Source organism: Molossus molossus, unplaced genomic scaffold (genome assembly GCF_014108415.1).
Source record: "Molossus molossus isolate mMolMol1 unplaced genomic scaffold, mMolMol1.p scaffold_m16_p_13, whole genome shotgun sequence".
Taxonomy (NCBI): Eukaryota; Metazoa; Chordata; class Mammalia; order Chiroptera; family Molossidae; genus Molossus; species Molossus molossus.
In genome coordinates this window covers 55,811,454-55,832,941 of record NW_023425348.1, presented here as the reverse complement: position 1 = coordinate 55,832,941, position 21,488 = coordinate 55,811,454, and the positions used below count along the sequence as shown (strand labels likewise).

Genomic DNA, 21,488 nt, shown 5'->3' with positions numbered 1-21,488 from the left:
TTACAAGTATTTCCGGTGCAATTATAAATTGCATCTGCACACCCCAGTTTGTGAGTGCCTCGGGACAGTTTCACACTACTCTGGTTCAATGTCTCCCTGTTGTCCTCTAAGTTTGACAAACCCATTGATATTGAATCTCCTTTGACAGCAAAGGCAATTAGGAAATTTCCATGTGAGAGGAGAAGGGAGGGCGAAAGAAGGCACAGACAGAAGGGCAGTTCTGGAGAGCTGGACTTGACTGACCCTCCTGGACTCAAAGGGCTTTCATCTCCCAAGCAGCTGGGTGCCCTGACTCTGGATCATTAGCACCACCACTGATCTCCAAACCAGACATGTCCCCAGAGAGGCCCCAAAGTGCTACTTCTTCAACTTTCATTTCTTGACTCTAAAAAAATATCCCATGCCTTAGGACAAGCTTAATGAGATTTGGCCACGCAAGAACTGTTCAAAACGCACCACTCTTTATACAAATGTTAACAGTGGTTCCAGAGACAATGTTTGCAACCCCAAATTTAATGGAGGCAGAATGATTCCTAGTCTACATACATTCTGGAACCCATCAGCTGTATGATACCATCCGGATGAAAAGTAAGCATGCAATTTCATTCTCTCAGAGAGTTTAGGACAAAGGTAAAAATAAAAGGTATCTAATGGTTATTAGGTGCAACCACCCACATATATATGAAAAGTAATGAGAGCATGTCTCCCAATTTCCTACAGGTTGTCTGCCAAATTCCTGCCTCCTTCATAAGAAGACAGAATCTGCAGTGTTTTCTTTGCCATACAGATACACCCCATGACACTATAAACAAACGCCGCTTTCTTTGCAGCTAATAACCACAATGTGTGGGTAAGAAACCTCTCCAGTATAAATCCGTGGGGACAAGGCTGCATTGTGGGCATTAAATAATTATAACAATCTGACATGAGTCAGAGGATTGTTTTTCAATGGCCCTGTTGCACTGCAAACTTTCAAGTCAACCCCAAACTCTCTTTCCTGGCACTCTGTCCATGTGCTGGGCTATTATGAAACATTTCTCATTCTTTATAGTTTGGTCCCATTGCAAGGAGCTGGCAATGTGGGCACTCATGAAATATTAACACATTACATTGATTTTTTTTTATAAGTGTGGCCAACAGTGGATCAATTATATTACTATGAAAAGCTTTTTATAATTCATTTGGGGGGGCATCAAGATCTCATTTATAGACAGCACATGGATAATGAAGTCAACAGTTTTGAAGAGGCCGGCACTCACACGCACAGAATACATTAAATGTGATAGAGAACACATACTGCTCACAAAAGAAGGAAAATGTTTAAATATGGCAAATTGATTAAAATAGGGTACATATATCAACAAGATGAAAATTATGCCCATGGAAGTCTCTTCCGGTAAACAAGAATGGAAAAACCCCAAATGCTGGCAATTTATACCCCTTCTGCTATCCACCATATGTTTACCCTGGCCTCCCTTAAAAGGAAAATTGCTCATTTCTACATGATAGAAAAATTATCCTATCCTTGCCCCAAAGTACCTTTTATTCCAAGAACATTAACAGTTGGCCTAAAAAACAAGTCTCCTATCTTGCATGAGCCCACAGAGTGCCTGGTGTAAGGCTCCACGGATGTGGCAGCTAGTGAACACGAGAGACTCTCCTCTTCAACTGTGCAGTATGCGTCAACTTCACATAAGCTGCTTCACCAAAGGTGGGAGCCCTTCAACAGATCCAGAAACAAACCATGTCCAAGCCAGCAGGTCTCCATCCATGCTGCCCAGAGAGGGCATCTTGAATAGGGAGGGGCCCAGCAGTTAGATCTTGGATCTCTATTTTCACATTATAACACTGTAGTGACCTGTGTCCAACTTTGCCTCCACCACTAAACATGAGCATCTCGAGAGCAAGAACCACGTCTTATCTCAATACCTCTTTCTCTGTCAATAAAGAATTGTACAAAATATGGTAAATGAATAGCCACAGAGTATAAATTCTCCCTCCCACTCTGGGAGTCTTGCATCTGGCTTGTGTGCACAAATTAAATTTATTTTCTTTCTTGTGCGGATCCATAGCCTCCCCAGGAGAAAAAAAAAAAAAGGTCATTCCAAGGCTCATCTTCCCTCTCTCTGGGGTTAGGGGCCCAACATGAAAATTCCCCTAATCAGCTAACAAATGTTTTCTATTATTTTGGGGCTTGTAAGCCACTAGGAATACCAAAAACGGGTGGGATGAGTTACACTGCTGAACTAACCCTGAAATCCCCTGGAAAATAGATATACAGAAGAAAGAAGGTCCTAAGAGCAAATGACTGACAACCTTGGCTCAAGTATCCTGAAAACTGGACCACATGTGAGAGAACCATTGCTAGGATGCCTTCCAAAACCCTACAGGGGCTTTCCAGAGGGCCAAGTGGGAATGTGTTCACACAGGCACTACAATGAGAGAGAGTAATGGCAAAGTGGGCAGTTTAACTAAAAAAAAGAAAAAACACTCACAAAACCCCAATGCCTGGTGTGAAAGTGGATAGATGGCCATAAGCGGCTCCCAAGAAAGAGAGGACAGCAGGGTGGTCACCAGCTTGCTCAGCCTCAACAGAGACCCTGCCTGGACTTCTGAAAAGCTAAAAGGACTTCAGTCAGGGCCAAATCAAAACTGAAGTGCTGTAAAATATACATATAACTTAAAAGGATTATGTTTATGTTATGTTTATGACCCTAACTTGCTGCCTTCTTTCTTTTCCCTGAGCCAGTGAAGTAACAAAAAAGAATTTGCCAGCCTTTAAGGCAAACAACTTATATGTGTTGGTGTGGCCAGTATCTGCTCTTCTCGTGTGCCCCAATGCTGAAAACACACACTTCTCCTTTGGCTCCACCTATGTTCTGAAGAACATACTAGCAACACACATACATGCAAACACACACACACATGCACATAACACACTCTCTAAAACCGTCAAATCCCTATCCTTCTGCCCAGATTCCAAGTCAGTCCAATTATCACCCAAACTACTTATTATTGGTTAAATTTAGCTGAATTTTTCACCTGGAACATACCTGTTACTAGGGACATGGCATCACATCCATGCAACATTTTAATTAAGACGGAAGACCAATGTGCACACACATACATACAGCCTCACAAGTGTGTTTTGCATTTCTGCAGCTTAGAGCTCCATTACATTTCTAAGATCTTTCTTTTCCAGATTCCCCTATTTAATAATCCATATTTTCTGAATTATTTTAAATGGTGTGTTCAAGTTAGAATGAAAACATTTGAAGAGCAAAAACCAAGTGGAAACATTTGGGATGGGGACAGGAGTGTTTACGTTAAAGGCAGCTGGGAGCCCTCCCTCTCCCCCAAGGTTCTCTACTGCAAACGAGGGCAGTCTAGGAAGGAAGGAAGAAGGAAGACTTCCTGGCCCCAGCAGGCCTGTCCGCCAGCTCACTGAAAGAGAGAAACAGTTTCCACCTTAAAACTAACCCATTTGAGATTTGGGGACAGGGGCTCTGGAGCCCATAGAGTGAAACCTACTCTTATCTATAAACAAAACCCAGCTTTGATGTTGGCCAGCTTGCTTGCTCCTTTCCCTTTTCAACTGCGGTTTATCAGCAGCGACATCTCCATTAAGCACTTAGTCAGCAGCCATTATGGGGCTCAGTTCTGCACTGGATGCCTGTTCCTGAAAGAAATGAAAGGAGAAAGCATGTGCCTTGCCCACGTGGAGAACAGATGGATGGGTGGACGGGCAGACACACACAGACAGTGCTCTGGGACAATCTGAGGTTGGCTGGACTTACAATCACAATGTCTCACTCTCTCACTGGGTGACAAATTTCCTAACCTGTCTAACTCTCTACACCCCACCTGCTGTTGGGGGATGAAATGGAATGACATGGCAAAGATTCTCGAGTGCTGTCGTTTTATGCCTTTACTTGACTTCTGAATCACTTCTGATCTGGACTTCTTCTCCAATAAGTTAGGGAAGAGCCCTGGCATTCTTGACGGGGACAAGCCCCTAAGGGTCTTTGTCTCAGCTACAGAGAATCCCCTTCCATAAAGTTCTCCAGCCATGCCAGCAGGGGCTCAAGGGATTGCGTACGTGTGTGTGTGTGTGTGTGTGTGTGTGTGTGTGTGTGTGTGAACAATATCAACTGAACCTCTTCAGTATTGGCCAGAGTCCCTCTCACACACTCTTAATGTTGGTTCCTAAGCCTTCTTGCCTACATACAACTGTTTCAAAGGAGAACAAACTGTCTCTTCAATAGTGGAACCAGCACTCAAACACAGGACCAGTGGTCCAGGGCACCAGTCTCTGAAGACAGAAGCTCATATGCACTCCCACGGTGACCAGCCCTCCTGCGCCTCAACAGCCAGAGCGTGGTCTCCAGCCTCTGCCCACTCCTTCCACAGAGAGCAAACAATGACATGCACTGCTGAAGAGGCTACTTTCCACTCTTCCCCATGTCAGCTCCAGTGACCAACTAGGGTGCCAGGCAGTACACAGAAGGCAAAGGAGAATAAGAAATGGCTACCAGAACAGTGTGTTTGTGTCAGTCAAGAACTGAATACAGTGCCAACAAGGGAAGAAACACCCTCCTTGTAGCACTTCTTAGGGCCTCAGACCTGTGGTCAGCACCTCCCAAACTCTTCTGAGAGCTGGACCCAGGCTGGGCCCCATCTTCTCTCCTTGATGTGGGCAATAACTCAAGACACCACCTGCAGTTAAATCCAAACAACACGTGGAGATCCCAGGTGAACTTGCAGCTCAGAGCTCTGTTCACCAGCACCATTCCCCTCCCTGAAGAAAGGATGTCATCTCATCCAGTCCTTAACACAAATTTGCAAAGAAAGGCAGACTGAGCTCAGAGAAGTTATATAGTTCATTCAAAGTCACAGAGCTCTTATATCTTATCTCTGGGCTCCTCATATTTCATTTCTAGAAATGAAAAGCACAGTTCTTGGCTTTAACATTACATTGCCTATCAAAAGAACTGCTGTATAGAACACACACACACACACGCACGCACACACGCGGAAATTTTATTTTCCCAAGGCCAAAACCTAGGATGCCCAGTCCATATGGGCTGCCGAAAGGGCAGAATGTGACCCTCAGTGTTCATTTCACCTCAGCAATTCTTCCCTCCCTCCTACCCCCTTATTTGGCTCACTTTAAAGGCAGTTCCCCAATGGTTGATTGAAAGATGGCATTTCTATACTTTCTTAGGGAAAAGAAACAACCAACAGCCTTCCCTTGCATCCTTCCATTTTCAAGCATCAAAATGATAGAAGCTGCTTTGATTCAGTCCTCACCAGGACTGAATCCTTCCCTTCCAGCTCCAGGTCATCCCCTGCTGTCTGGCTTAGTTGCTCCTCCCAAGCCATGTCTGACCAACAGAGCCCACTAATACAGGTTCCACAGGAGCATTCGGACACCAGTGATTCTGCCATAAAGACTCACCCCGCTCAGACAAAGCATGTGCTGTGAGTCTTGGATCATAACACATGGTCACTAACTCTTTCCTTTATCCCAGGAACCTGCTACCAGCCTGCCCAGGTGCCTTCAAAGATGTATTGTTCTATTACATTATTGCTATGTTTATCATCTCACTGGGTATAGAGATGACCGGCTGCATAGCCCACTGCAGGCAATTGTCTGGCTCAGTGTTCCTGAGCCCAGAAGAGTGCTCAGCCACCACCTCCCTGAAGAGGGTGATTCGGTAAAGATGCATGGCTGATTGTCTCTGGTCCTGAACTCAAAGGATTCATGCTTACCAAGGGGAACTCAAGATCAATTCCAGCATCTCCAAGATTAATCTTTCACTTTATTAATGTCATATATCTCACATCAGACACTACATTTGAAAACAGAATAGATATCGACAGTAATTCAGAATTTTTAAATTTTTTTATTTTTTAAAAAACCTGTGCCAATGCGAATCTGCCCATCTATTATTAGTTACCAAATTTATTACAGATCTGTTGCCCATGAGGCTGAGAGCTCCTATAGGCCACAGACAAAACCTTCAACATAGCCATCTCCCCAGGGACCAATTGACAGTAAGTGCTCTTCTAACTGCCACCTTTTCGAGGTTCTAAAAACAGAAAATACTAGGTAGGATTAGCCCTAAGATGTACTCTTCCACCCTGCCTACCCAACAACCTCTCTGTAAACCTCTGAAGTTTTGCCTGTCACTCGCATCCATCCCCAAGTACCCATGCCAGAAAGCCATCACTGAATAAGTGGTGGCAAGAGAGTCATTCCTCTACCTTCCCTGTAAACTCAGGAAGCAATTTTCTTAGTCCACAACCACAAGTCCAAAGCCACAAGCTCAAAAGCCCATGTGAATCATAAAGACGGTGTTTCTGAGCATGGGCCTGGCCCCGTGGTTAGCTCTGGCTGCTGTCTAACTGCTGTGTGTGAGATGATCTGTCCAATCGTAGGTGTGTTATTAACAACCAAACACACAGTGGCTTTAAGGGACTCTTCTCAGCATAGAGGCAAGAGGCTTCCAAGCAAAAAAAGCAGAGACCACTTTGAGAGAAGTCACATCTACAACACCCCAGACTCCCCAACATTACTGAACTTGGTCTTCCTACACCCCCCCCCCCAAACCCTTATACGCACACTCACCGTCTATGATAACTAAAGACCTGTCTCTCCATCCTGGAAACTTTTTTAAAAAACAATTTATTTTTTAGAGCAGTTTTAGGTTAACAGCAACACTTAGCAGAAGGTACAGAGATTTCCCACACACCCACTGTCCCCACACGTGCACAGCCTCTCCCATTTTAACACCCCTTATCAGAGTGGTATGTGGGCTACAATTCAGAAACCTGCACTGGCACATCATTATTATACAATGTGTGCAGTTTACATTAGGGCTCACCACTGGTGTTGTTATGTTTTATAGGTTTGAACAAATTTATAATGACACATGTCCATCCTGGAATCCTTAATAAATGACCACTGTGAGCAAGGTTGCTCCCTACTACCAGTCCAAGATCTCCCAGTGATCTCTTCCACCTCACTGTTCCTTTCTGGTTCCCTGGATTTCTGGGTCCCACCTCAGGCTGCCTTTCTGCAGGGGTCACAGACACCCTTCTCTGACCCTGGCCCTCCTCAGCAGAAGGTAGGAGCCATGCTCTGGATCCACCTGCCACAGCTGAAGGGAAAGAGGACCCCTGGCTCCATGGATGCTGACACTCAGCCACGATAGAGACTTGGAAAGAGCTTGCTAAAAATTCTTCAACAAATTCTCAGTAGGAAGTGTCTTCGTATCAGGTTACTACGTTCTAAGAAACAATTAAAATTGGCTCTTAAGCAAAGGACAAGGGAAGGGGGCTTAGCAGCTCATTTAACTAAGAAGTCTTGTTCCAGCATTTCAGATGACGTCACTACAAATCTACCTCCCATTAGGTCAGCTACTGCTTTCAACCAGTGACCAGTCTGGTACACATGTAGGTTCCTTATGAAAGAAAACTACTACCATAGCTATAGACCTCGGGTCCTCACACCACACCATCCACAGGACATGAGATTCACATCTAAAAGTTTCAGCAAAAAAAATATATATATATATTTTTTTCCCATAAGGTAGGGGCTGGGGGGGGAGGGTGGATCTCATCTACTTGACTGGGTAATCAATCCCCATGGACATCTGCTTTTTTGGCTTATGTCAATTATGGCCCACCTCTGTAGTTGTGAGTGAGATCAACCCCACCTAAATTATATAAAGGACAGTCTGTGTGATTTGGGTAAGAAGAGAAGAATGGATGCTGAGGAGGCTTTCAAAAAATGTACTTTATAGCCATGGAGCTTTTGAGTAGCCTTTGGTCACCTCCCTAAGAATGACTCCCAGCCTCATAGGCTGTGTTGAAAGCAACCATCTAATTAGTCTGGGGAAAGAAGTATTAACTGCAGGTAGCCACTGGATGAGGAAGAATCAATATCTCAAAGAAATTTCTCTCAGGGCCAGGGCCAAGGCACAGATTGTCTGAAACCTCTAAAGCCAAAAGCTATGAAAATCACTTGATAAAGAATACTCATGGTGACTAAATGGACTCCTGGACCCAAATCCCAAGGTGTGGAGGGGTTGTTTTCTGCACCACCAACAAACAATTCTTGGACACCAGCCAGGTGTCCAAGAATTCAACTCAATTTTGATGCTTCTCTACTCGAAGAGAGCATCAGATTACACAGGTTCAGCCCCACAAAACTGCTCTCTCCCAACACCTTTAAACACCAGATCAAAGTCCAGGTTGTTACCTGTGCTTCTCACCTACTGACTACAGACTGGAGGTTCCAACAACCCCTTCCAACTCAGGATGCCAACTGTAAGTCCAAGTTGTTACCAGTACTTTTAACTGACTGGCTATAAATCAGAGATTCCCATGAACCCTTTTTTGATTTTGATTAATTTGCTAGAGTGGCTCACAAAACTCAGAGAAACATTGTACTTACTAGCTTACTGCAAAGGGTATGTATAATTCAGGGATAGCCAGATGGAGGAGATAGATAGAGCAAGCGATAGGGAAAGGCGTGGAGCTTCCATGCCCTCTTCAGGCACACCATTCTTCCCCAATCTCCACATTTTCATCAATCCAAAAGCTCTCCAAACCCTGTCCTCTTGCATGTGTATGGAGGATTCAGTACATAGCCATGCTGATTATATCATAGGCAATGGTGATTTGTCTGCACTCCAGGCTCTGTCCCATCCTCGGAGGTGAAGGGGTAAAACAAAGCTCCAACCTAACATGGCTGGTTCTCCTGCCAACCAGCCCCCATCCTTAGGAGAGGACCAAAAGTCACTTCATTAACATAGCAAGAGACACCACTGTCACTCTCAACACTTAGAAAATTCCAAGGGTTTTGGGAGCTGTGAGTTAGGAACTGTAGAAGACGACTAAATATATGTAAGAACTATATTTTGGTCATCTGAATAACCAAATATATATTTTTCTTATAAATCATCGCAGTGACATTATCAACTATACTCATTAGCATGAAGGATGTAGCACTGGGCATCAACCCACTGCTGGTGACTCTACCAGACCCAGGGAGGTATAGCACAATTCCTGGTCACATCAGAAAGCACAGAACCATCAATCACCAGAAATCCTAAGTCTACAAAAACACTCAGAATACTGAGAAGGATATGGAGAGGGAAGAAAATGTGCCTCAGCCAGAGAGGTCAAGACAACAAAAGTTTCCTCAGCTCTCCTGTGGGCAAGAAGCCCAGAGCTCTCCCAGCACACCCCTAATTTGAGAAAATGGTTAAATGTCTGAGTTCAATCTGGCCATTTTCCCAGGCTTAAACCCCAACAGAGAAAATGCTCCAGCTTCCATAAGGCTGTATCTAAATTCCCAAGCTCCTTCACTTTTAAAAGCCTTCACCTGTTAGCAGTTACTTAGGATTAACACAATAGTTTTTTCTACCTTTTTTGTTGTTGTTGTTGGTCTAAAGAAGACTCCTGCATGCTTCAGGGACATTTCCATAACAATATGGTCCACTTGTCAGGTTCAGGGCTGGGATCTTAAAGGTAAGGCCCCGTTCCAATGGCTGGAGTGGGGCTGAAGCAAGGTTCTTGTTGACCTCTCCTGCACACAGACGTCTCCAAGTCCAAAGATCTTAGTGGTTTCCCATACAGCCTCCTTACCAGGAAGTTGAATTCTGGCAGCCCCTCCTTAGATTTACATGGCAGCATTAATATTTATGCCTGCTTCAAAGAAGAACAGTATCTCTGGAGGTACAGAAAGGCTGTCTAAGACTGCTGGGGAGACAGGGTCCTGTGGCCAGATCAAGAAACATAGTCTTTGAGGATCTGGGGATGTACACAAGGATGTCAACCACATCAGTGACATTCTTCTAGCTGGCACTTCTTGAATGGCTGTTAGGTACTCAGCTGGGTTCAGAAATAAGGGCTGGTGATGAGTAAAACACAGTGCCTCACCCTGACACTCTCCATATCAGTGGGGAAAGCAGTGGGTTTGAATTTTCCAGATTCCATGTGCTTCCATGCAGAGTGGGCTTCAAGGCTCTGCCACTGAGTAAAGGGAACGGTAAAGAGTTCATTATGAAGAAGCAGGCAACAGAAGACCTAAAAATCCTAAGGTTACACTGCTAGGACCAGGTTGGACTGTGAGAGGATCTACCACTGGGGTCCTCTGAGTTCCCAGATTCATTCCCTCTTGTGAGGTCAGAAAGGTGTAATTCTTACCTTTACCGCCCTCCTTAAGAATGAAAACCAGTGTTCATGCCATATTTAATAAGGGTACTTTTGGCTTCTACTTTGAGGTGGGACTCATTCTTTTTCTTAATATAGGCTCAGAATTAACATCTCCAGTTCAAAATAGGACTTCATAGCTTTCTCTCTCCTCTTCTCATGACTATGAGTACACATATTGGAGTTACACAGCCTTTAACCTCTATTATTCCTCCCTCACAGCCACTTTATGAGGTGGGAGCTGTTCTTCTCCCCCAATGATGGAGAAAATGGAAACTCAGAGGTTAGGTTTTTGAACACCAAGATGAAAAAGAAAACATAGTTGACAACTTTATAGTATGTGTATGTGTATGAGGATGAGTAAGGGTAGAAAATTTGAAATTGTACCTGTTCAAGAAATTCTGTGAATTACATTTGTTGATTCCTCCTACTGTCTCAAAGAAGAGAGGCTTGGTGACCAGTGAAACCATCCACTTTTCCACAAACAAGAGAAAAAGCAAGCTAGCACACTCTGGGCATTCCATGCTAGGTGCCTCTTACTTCATTCTCAGGGCACCTTAGCAAACTGGGCACTTGTCTCCCTTCTTTTTTGAAAATATTTTTTCTTTATTGATTTTAAAGAGAGAGGAAGGGAGAAACAGCAAGAGATAAAAACATCAATGAGAGAGAACATCGACTGGCCACCTCCTGCATGCCTGCCACTGGGGATTAAGCCCACAACCTGGGCATGTGCCCTGACCAGGAATCAAACTGGTGAACTCTGGGTGCATGGGTTGTCACTCAACCACTGAGCCACACCAGATGGGCTTGTCTCTCTTCTTACAAAGGAGAAAACTACGGCTTAAAGGAGGAAAAAAGAGCAGAGGAGGTGCCTTCACTGGGGCTGCTAGAAATCACTTAAGTAGCAGCTACTCCAGAAAAGAGGTCGCATTCCTGCACCACGCGGGCTGTGTGATACCACTGGAGAAGGTCCCAGGGCAGAGCTGAGGATATAGGAATGGTTAAAAGTCTGCTGCCTCACTCCACGTCCAATCTCAAGTTCACTCTAGGCACTATCTTATGAGCATGGCATGACCTATAATTTCTCTGTCTATGTTTAAGGCCAGTACTTGATTATTCCTGAGGGAAACTAAGCATAAATCACTAAAAATAATGACAGCCACAAGTTACTTGGGAAGTGGGAAGAACAGTGCATTTAGAAACAAAAATAATTTTCCTTTTCCTTTCCCCATATATTGAGGCTATGCATTGTATTTGCTTGGAAAAAGAAACTTCGAGTTTTTCCTTCACCCTCTTCTGTTTTATATTCAAAGAGGAAAAATCATATCCTTCAAAATTACTTTGTGGACAAGTAATAAATCACATCTAGGACTCTGGTTACCTCTTTGTAGATGGGTGCGCACTACCATCTGCTATCTAGGACAGGAGGCAAGGACACGGCGATCGCAGGAACCACTGCGGTCTTGGCATCTATCCAGGACTTGTCACTGCCAACACTTCAAAACATTACCTACTTCACCTAAACAGGTAAATTCCAGAAGAAGACCAATCATCTTCAATACTATTTGCCTTATAGCCCTTTGGAGTTTTCATAGGTTCTCAAGGAAAGGTTCTAATATCATAAAAAGTTGCCTTTATATAAACCCTTAGACCTTTCTCATACAAGTGAGCTAATGATGATGATTATTTTCCATTTATTAGTCAGTTAACTATTATTAACAGTTTACTATGTGCTAAACTCTATACCTGTATATTTTAATCCTTACAACCACCTTATAAAAGTGCTATTATTCAATGCATTTTAAAGATTTTTAAAAAACTGACATGGAGACTAAGTGACTTGGAGATTAAGTGATTTGCTCAAGGTCACACAGGTAGCTAGGAAGTGGCAGAACCAGGAGCAAGGCTCAGAGCCTTACTGTAATTTCAGAACCCATCCAACCATACTAAACCATTATTCTATACTACACTGTCTGTCTTCAACCATGTTATATACAAAGACACATATGGTTTCCTATGGGGAATTGGGCTTCACAAAGACTGTATTTTGAGTTGACACAAACAGAACTAATCCTGTGGCAAAGAAAACACTAAAGGTTGATCAGCTGCACTTGTCTTGAAAAACTCATGGGACCAAAACTTATTTTATTCTGACCCAATGAACCGTGCATGCAAACATGATTACTTCCAAATACCTTTGTGAAAAAGGAGAGCTTTAACATTTGGGTGTTTTACTGTGAAAACTGGAATAACATTCCTATCTGTGCTGTTACACTGTTTTCACATCATTCTTTAAAACAACCTGCAATGCGCCCTGGCTGGCTTGGCTCAGCGGTTAGCATGTCGGCCTGCGGTCCAGAGAGCCCTGAGTTCAGCTCCCGCTAAGGGCATGTGCCTTGGTTGGAGTTTGTCCCCAGCCCTGGTTGGGTCATGTGGGAGGCAGCCACTCGATTGTCCCTTTCACATTGATGTTTCTCTCTCTCTCTCTCTTCCTCTTTCTCCCGCCCACTCTATCTGAACAAATAATGGAAAAAAGTCCTTGAATGAGGATTTAAAAAAAAAACCTGCAATGCAATCTGCTTCTCCAGAAAAATGTATTATATTGGATTCTTATTACTAGTTATATTTTGTCCATTTTTTTCCCCAAACAGCCTCAGGATCTTGCCCATGGGAGCCTACCCACCAATTCATTGGACTGTTCAGCACAACCTGCAACTCCTATGGCAATCTCACCACTGCAGGGATTTCACAGTGCATGTCTGTGTATCTATAAACTAAAATGTGAGAGACTTCAAACCTGACCACGATCATCACCTATTTCTTACTTAACTCTCAGCCCATGGTGTTTAGATCATTTACAAGCTTAAATGGCAAAAGTTACCTAGGCCAACCAAACTACTTGGTTGAAACTACTATTCGGTTTCAAGCTCAGAAGCTTGAAAGCCCACTGAAAATGGGTTTTCACCCATATTCAGCACTATCCTTAGATCTGGGCCAGAGGGCCTAACTGGCACCCTAGACTTTAGAAGGCCCAGCTCTGGCCCTCTTTTGGCCACACTCCTCTCCAGGTGAGGAGTCTCTGAGGGTTAAGTTGACAGCCAACTCAGGGAGTCCCTTAGATCATAGACTAAGGACCTGAGCTTTCAGAAGTCCCACCCTAAAACCCCATTCCACTTCCAGGGCTTGTGGAGGCCACTTCCTTGATCTGTCCTCAAGAGGATATTTGTGTCACAGGTGTACGTGTACCTTTAGGTGCAAGGAATGGTCAAGGGGCAGCTATTTAGGGGGTACAGGGACTAGAGAAGGGTTCTTGTACTGTCCAGGGTAGCTAGACATACATGAGATGCAGCCAGGGATGGAAAGAGAAGGGGACAGGACCATAAATTTGAAGGTGATTCCAGGTTATAACGAATGTACGTTTGTCAAAGGAGGAGATTAGAAAAAAATTATTTAACGGTTTATTACCTTGATTTCTAAGTTTTAAATATTTAGACATATAGTATATGAGCTTCCACTTTACACTCTTGCTTCAGGTTCCATAAACATTAGGGCAGGTCTGGCCACATTCAAACACGAAAGTGCTGCCATTATAAATAGACAAATTAAGAAGCTCACACAGAACCTAAAAATTTATAAACCAGTCTATTGATTCAGGCATTAAAAAACACTCAGTAAAATTCCTAGTGGAAGAATAAAAGATACTCCATAAAACTATCTAATCAACCTAGAGAAACAACAAATGGAGCTGTGATTCCTCTAAGTTGATTTAAATAAATCAATTCTTCAGAAGGTACAAGGTGTATCAATCGATGCTTCAACAAGTTTCTGTAACTACTAATCTTTATTTCATCACTCAATGCCTGATTTTGCAGACACTCTTAATTTCTAAAACTCCATGTCTTAAAATTATGATACTCAACTATCAAAAGCAAAAAAAAAAATCACTATTATTTCTATCACTCATGAAAATTTGTATCATCTTTAAGATCAAGCATTTTTAAAATAAAAAGGAAAAATTCAATATGGGTAGACCTAGGATCCAAACTTCAGTAGTTCTACATCAGAGGTAACTTTTATAACAGTTGTAATGCTTTGCAATGGCTACAATATATGTTACACATTCTTTACTTCTAGGCTCAAAAGGGAATGAGACACCCATAACCCATAATTACAACATATCTACAGCGACTTGGCCCTGTGCTATGATTCTGAAGAAATGGATTTCCTGCAGTAAACACTGCCCATCTCATAAACCACAGTTACAAAGGTTCTAACTTCTCTACACTGATCATATTCAGAAGACAAATAATAAAAAGTAGACATGTTCATTGTGATACATACCTTTCTTCACTACTAGCATTTATCTCCTAGGCAGATGACACACCTGGGTCTGTGATATAATTTTTATGACTAGAAATTTTAAAGAAGGTTCATTTTATTGTTTGATTGATATAGCAAGTGACCACATGGTCATTTGACCCTTGCTTGAATACTTTTCACTATATCCTAAAATAGAAGTCTAGTCCACCTTTGTAGGGCTATTAGAAAATAATCTTTTTATAATTAAGTTAAAATTTGTCTGTTTTCATTATATCTAGGGACTGCAGAACAAATCTGCCTCCTCTTGACCTATGAGCTTCTTTCACTCATTTTAAAACAACTCTCATGTCTTTGCTGAAGCTTTAATGAGCTGGGCCAAATAGCCTCTAATCCCTTCAATGATTTTGTGCAGCATGTGGTTTCTTGTTCTCTTTATTATCTGGGTCGTTTTCCACTGAACAAACTCTACAATATTTATGTTTTCTTTAAAGAGGGCTTTCCTTAGTCCACTCCTGTATCCCCAACACATAGAAAGGTACCTGGCACACACTATAGGAGAAAGGGAGAGGAGGGTGGAAAACAGAAAAAAAACAGAACACCCGAGTCCAAGTGTAGTCTAATATGGTGATCATCCTGCTTTCTTCTATCCACGCAGTCCGAAACGACACTTACTTCTACAGAAGCCATGTTTATGAACCGACTGTAATCTCACAGTCAACAAAACTCACAGAGTCCTGCCAAGTCACCTGTGTACCGTCTGTACTGGGACTTCTGGGTACCTTTACACCTCCGGGATGGGCAGAGTTTGGGGGTCTGAATCAGGCCCCCACTGAGTGTGCTCACTCTCTCCAGGTTTCTTGACCAGGGTACAATACACATGTTGGCCAAGGCACAAGATAGTGTAGCAACCTCCAGGACATGATCTCCTACTTTACCACCTGCCCAGCACCCTTAGGCATTAAATCAGCTGCAGTTCAGAATCATAGTTCTTGCACTCAACACACTGAATATATCTCCATTTTTGACAAAGTAAATATGATTTAAAATTCTATCAAATATCTTATTTATCCTCTATGTCAAGTGCAGTTTTCTGCTCTATGAGTCTAACAAATTTTTCAAAGTAAACAAAAGAAGATGGGTTAATATGAGCTCTCAGTGAATCCATGCTACGTCTAACTGATTGCCACTTGGGAAAAGCCATATTTCTCAGTCCACAGTTATAGGACTTACGTGCCCAAGAGTTGTCTGTTGCACTGAATTCAAAACCATGTTCACAAGCATGGAAAGCACCTTCCTCCACAGACGTCCCTTAAGAGGTTTGAAGAGTGGGAACATCATAAGTTACAGTTTTTTTCAGGTTAATATCTTAAAGAGAACAAGACTGACTTAGGTATATACATAAGCTCGGTTACATGTGTCTAAAAATTAAACTCAACTACTTCATCAATGGATCCAAGAAAACCTCACAAACATGATGTTCCTGGACATAACCTGATTATAATGTACACCATCAGATTCTAACCAGCACCTTGGGCAAAAATGTCCCTGAGCACTGCTACAGACATCCTAACCAAGCCCTTCAGCAGGTATGGGCAAAACCCCACCACCAAATCCTGACAGAAGGTTCTGCATCCATCACGCTTCCTGACTTCAGGGAAGAGCTGCATCCTGTAAACCTGGGTTGGCATTCCACAATCCTGGGCAGGCAGCGACTCCTTGAACACTGGATTCCTGTCTTTAAAATACAGATAATAGATCTTCCCTTTGCAGGTGTGAGCTAAAGCTCCTAAAAGTCCCAGCACAGGGGTCCATATAATAGCTACTCAATCAAAGATAGTCATGAAAAGTATTATGTTTGTTCATGGCTAAAGAAAAGCCATAGTTTCTCTTCCTAGTTACCAACAAGCAACCCGAAATTGTCTTTTTTCACACACCATCAACTTGAACCATCTAAGCCACAGGTAAAGAGGAGAACAGCTCATTATGACTATAAACAAAGCTGCTCTGACTAATTCACGTGCAGACTCCTAAGCCTTCACCCAAGGGCTTTCAGAAATGCCAAGACCCTTAGGGAAGTAAAATTTCCTTGAATGTACAGCAGCAGCCTAGAGCACCCAAGGTTTCAAGATGACTAATAATGGAAATGTACTATAAACAGGGAATATTAAAGAGCTTAGAAAGCCTCTCAGGGAAAGGAAAAAAAAATCTCATAATTCTGGGATTGGTGGAGAGAATGGCACTTTTCTGGCAAACAAAAAAAATGTAGGTTAAAATGTTAGGCCCTCACAACTTTTGTTTTCACAGAATCCAGAGCCCAGGTTGGTCCTGTTAGGGAGAAGGCTCCTGGGCTTCTTGCTACCATGGTGTTTTTTCTATCTTGACAATTCACTTCCCCAACAGGCACAAAGCCAACTCAAATGAGGCTCAGAGCAGTGAAAAGCCCTTCAGGTAAACAGTGTGATAAGCTAAACTGAAAAACTAGACAATGTTTTTGGACTACGAGGTAGTTGCTATGGAGACAGTTGCTAATTAACTGCTTTCAACCAGGAGAACAAAGGGCTAGGGGCAGGCAGGCCTCGGTATCTCCGCATGAGCAATGCTTCAAGCCTTGCACAATCGGCACATCGCTCATATCTGGAATACCTGAGACCCGGCTGGGTTTGCAACATGCCTGAAGAAATGACAAAAGTGCATTTTCTTCATCTTGACCTGGATGAATAGCACCTGGCCACCAATACCTCTCGGGGAAGCAAGCTGCACAGGGAAATGAAGATGCATGGGCACTAACTCGACACCTACCACCTACCAGGCACTTTCATAAATATTATCTTCCCCTGAGTCCAAAGATAAAATTGAACTACTTAGAGAAAGGGGGTGGGAGACACACATTTGTTTTAAATGATACATTTTACTTTACATGATTTATTAAAGAAAGTAAAATAAAACTCCTAAATTGAAAGGGAATAAATAAATCTCCCCTTCTTTGGGATTGTTTTCCTCACGTGGAAAAATGTAACGAGATGTTTCTCAAAAACAAACAGCAAAACCCATATTCATTCCATATTTCTAAGCACCATGCACTGTGGATGCTCAATAAATAACAAAGAACTTAATTCTAATCTGATGAATTTTCTCCTCCGACATCATCCCATGCTGAACCAGCTGCCTCGAATGTGGTTTCATCGTAGGAGGTTAAAATCAGTGCCCTGAGACTGAAATGCTCTGTTCTGAAGGGCTGACCTTTGATTTACATCCAGTTAAAACCAAAGATGTATATTTCATTCAGAAATATTTAAACTCAAGCTCCAAATGTAAAAAAGAAAGCTGAGATAACTACCTTTACCTACTCCACGGCAACCCCTGAGGGCCTAGTTCAGCCCTCTGCCTAATTTCAGTTTACACTAAATATATCCACGTTAAGTAAATGTCAAACTCGGCCAAGCTATGGTGTGATCCATTCTGCCTACACAGAACGAATCAAATGGTTTGGCTGTTTTTTTTGTGTGTTTTTTTTTTTGCTCGTAAGAAGCACCGATCAATATAGCCTGTAAGCCAACCCACCTTCATTATCTGAGGCAGAATCTGGATTAAAGCACATTATGATTCTGAATGAAATACAACAATATTATGCTCAGTTTGACTCTATGGTAATAATGCTCATAAACATCTTCAGGAAAATCCAGTCATCTGGTATCCCTGAAATCCACTCAAGAGCAGGAGCTATGGAAGCCAATAGGCCTAGGTTCAAATCACGGCTCCAACTTGAATACAACCAGTTCAATACAGACCACTTAGAGCTTCCATTTGCATGTCTGTGAAATAAGGACACTAATACCTATTTTAGAAAGTTACTGGGAGAATTCAGTGAATTAAACTGCTTACTACAGTCCCTAGCCTGTGGCAGGTACTCACGATATTGTAGCTATCAATTAAAGCCTTCATTAATTTACTGCTTTTCTTAAAAATGGGGTAGAACTGCTGGAGGCCCTAGTTAGTTTCTACCTCTGTGGCCAAACTCATAAAAAGAAAAAAGGAGAGAACTTTTCTTCTGAGCTGGAACCCTTTCCACCCCACCAAGAACCCATTTCTCTCCATAATGGCCCATTCACACCAATCACCAGCTAGAACTTGAGATGTTTTCACTACAATGTAAACTGCAGGTATTCGACCTAACTTTCAAATCAAGCCCTTTCTGGGATAAATTCAGTCCTTTCTTGTGAAACTGAGGAGTTATACACTTTGCAGATGGCAGCTTTTTGTTAAGGCTTCCAGCACAAGCCCCTCCCTGCCTGGGTTAAACTGTATCTGCTACTGCCCAAGAGCATCTCACCTCTTCTCATTTCAGTCTCTCTTTCCTCTGCTCATTCCAGCTGTGTTTCAGCAATCCCCATAATCATCCATCCATCCATCCATCCATCCATCCATCCTCACACTCAACAGAATTCATCAGCCACCAAGTTTGTACAGGCACACTGCCGATGCTGAGAACACAAAGACATACTTGACTCCACTTGCAAGGGGTTCTTAAGTTAGTGAGCAATACAGACAAGTACAGGATACTTATAAATCTGAGATTAGCCCTGTGCTAGGAGAAGCATGGGGTCCTCTGGACACAAACAAGCAGGAGCAAGGGGAAATGAGACAGACGCCTCACTACAGCATCACAGGAGCAGAGTACAGCGGAGGCTCTTTGTGTGTCAGCACCACTTCCATCACATTCCCTACTATACCCTGGGTATAGGGGTCAAGGGGGGTTACTGGCAGGGAAAGAAAGGTGGGGTTAAGGGATGGAAAGAGGAGGAAAGCTGATATTAACTCAGTACACTAGGGAACATTCCCCGATTGATACAGAGCCCTGCTGTGTGGCTTACTGCCTCCCAACACCTCATCAGCCCCCTGGGCCTATCTCTAGCACAACAGGAACCAGCACCCCCACCCCAACCCCCTGCAACACGGGTCTGACAGCTCTCCATCAGCAGAGACTTGATCTAATTTAAACAACTATCTGGAGGACCTATCACAGTGCCTGGCACAAAGCTAGCTGTTCCATAAAAGCCTGCCACACTGAACTGAGGTTTGGAGCATGTGCAAGAGCACAAAGCTAAGTGGTAGGACTGATGGGAACCCAGAGCTCTGACTCATACTACAGGATCTCCCTAGAGGAGACTATGTAGCTCTGGAAGACAGGAGGTAATCATCTTCAGACTTGGGTATTTACATAAAAAAATGGGCTCTCTGGGCTCAAATCTTTCCTTACAAACCTCTCACTCGCCCTGGGCGGTTTGGCTCAGCGGTTAGAGCGTCAGCCTGCGGTCCTGAAAGACCCGGGTTTGGTTCCCGCTAAGGGCGCGTACCTCGGTTGCAGTTTGTCCCCGGCCCTGGTCGGTTGTGCGGGTGGGTGGCAGCCACTCGATGTGTTCCTTTCACATTGATGTTTCTCTCTCTCTCTCTCTCTCTCTCTCTCTCTCTGTGTTCCTCTCTCTCCCTCCCACTCTACCTGAACAAAAAAAAGGAAAAATGTCCTCGGGTGAGGATAAAAAAAAACCTCTCACTTAATTTTTTAGGCCTGTGTAAGTAAAACTGACAACACTCCCATATTAGAAACGATATTTAATCATTAGCATTATGCATGTATTTCCCTGCAATGCTCAAGTCCAAGGAAATCAAGAAAAATTCTGCAAAACTCTCAATCTCTAGTTATCAAAGAAAAATGGAAAAAAATCCTTCATGGCATCTGATAATCTCCCCTCTTTTAAAAAGAGTGCATTCTCAATACCCTGAGGGAAGAGCGAAGGATTAAGACGACTTGGGTTCAAATTCCAATATACTAATCATGCAAAGGCCACAGTCCAATCTCTTAACCTCTCTAAGCCACTTATTGCATTTAATAAATGGGAATTAATAATAACTCTTCTTACCAGGGTTGTTGAACTAAGGGAGATAACCTCTTAAAAAGCACTTATAGACTGTAAAGCGGTGTAGGAGACTGTCTTCAGAAGGTGTAAGATGCAGACATGCCCCTCCTGCCGCACCTGCGTGGGCACACAAAGTACAGCCACAACCATAAACAGAAACCAGAATGATTTATGAGAATAAAAGCCACAGAATGAGACATGTGATTGGGAATAGCAGGCATTTAGTCACCTGAATATTTACTGGAGGTCAAGAAACATGAAAAATAATAATTAAGTCATTTACAAAAATAATTGCCCTGATCCGGCCAGTGTGGCTCAGTGGTTGAGCATCAACCCATGCACCAAGAGGTCACCGGTTCAATTCCTGGTCAGGACACATGCCTAGGTTGTGGGCCCGATCCCCAGTGGGGGGCCATGCAGGAGGCGACCAATCGATGTTCTCTCTGATTGACGTTTCTGTCTCTATCTCTCTCTCTAAAATCAATAAAGGGAGTAATAATAATTGCCCTGAACTTGGTGTGTAACTGTTAACAAGCCCCTCAAACACCTGTGTCCAGATTCCTTATCTATGAAATGAAGACAATAAGAGTATCCATGTCATGGGGTTGTTATGAAATTTAAATGAGTTAATATCTATAAAGCACTTAAATCAATGCCTGGCACGTTTTTTAATTTAATAGCTAGGTGATTAGGTAGATAAAAAAACAAACAGTGGATAAATATGTATTTGTCACTTTTCCACAACACGTATTCAATCAGATGTTGACTCCCCACAGGTGAGGGAAGCCTAGTATGACACCTCAAACTTCACCTGAATGAATACACAGATATTAAGCATTAAAATCTTTCTATTTTAATATGGTGCCAGCAAGCATAATGCCAGATTTTTTTCTTTTTCAGGTGGGAAGATGGGGGAGGAGAGCAAAAGCAAACCAATTCATAGACCAGGCCTAGATCAACACTGCCATGCTTCCTCATAAGAGGGGCAGCACCACCTGGAGACATCCAACATTAATCACCACCTCTGCA

The 21,488-nt window shown here is 42.9% G+C and overlaps 1 protein-coding gene across 4 annotated transcripts in view; it reads right to left on the bottom strand.

The window, feature by feature from the left end:
• TEAD1 (TEA domain transcription factor 1) overlaps positions 1 to 21,488 on the bottom strand; it is a 251,112-nt gene that overhangs the window by 120,826 nt on the left and 108,798 nt on the right. Inside the window, exon 1 of one of the 4 annotated variants that reach the window (XM_036258527.1) lies at positions 3,532 to 3,555. The exons of the other annotated variants lie outside the window; for them this stretch is intronic. The gene's annotated coding sequence lies outside the window, so the exon portion shown is untranslated. Of the gene's footprint in view, positions 1 to 3,531; positions 3,556 to 21,488 lie in introns of those variants that run through there. 4 annotated transcript variants of the gene reach the window in all.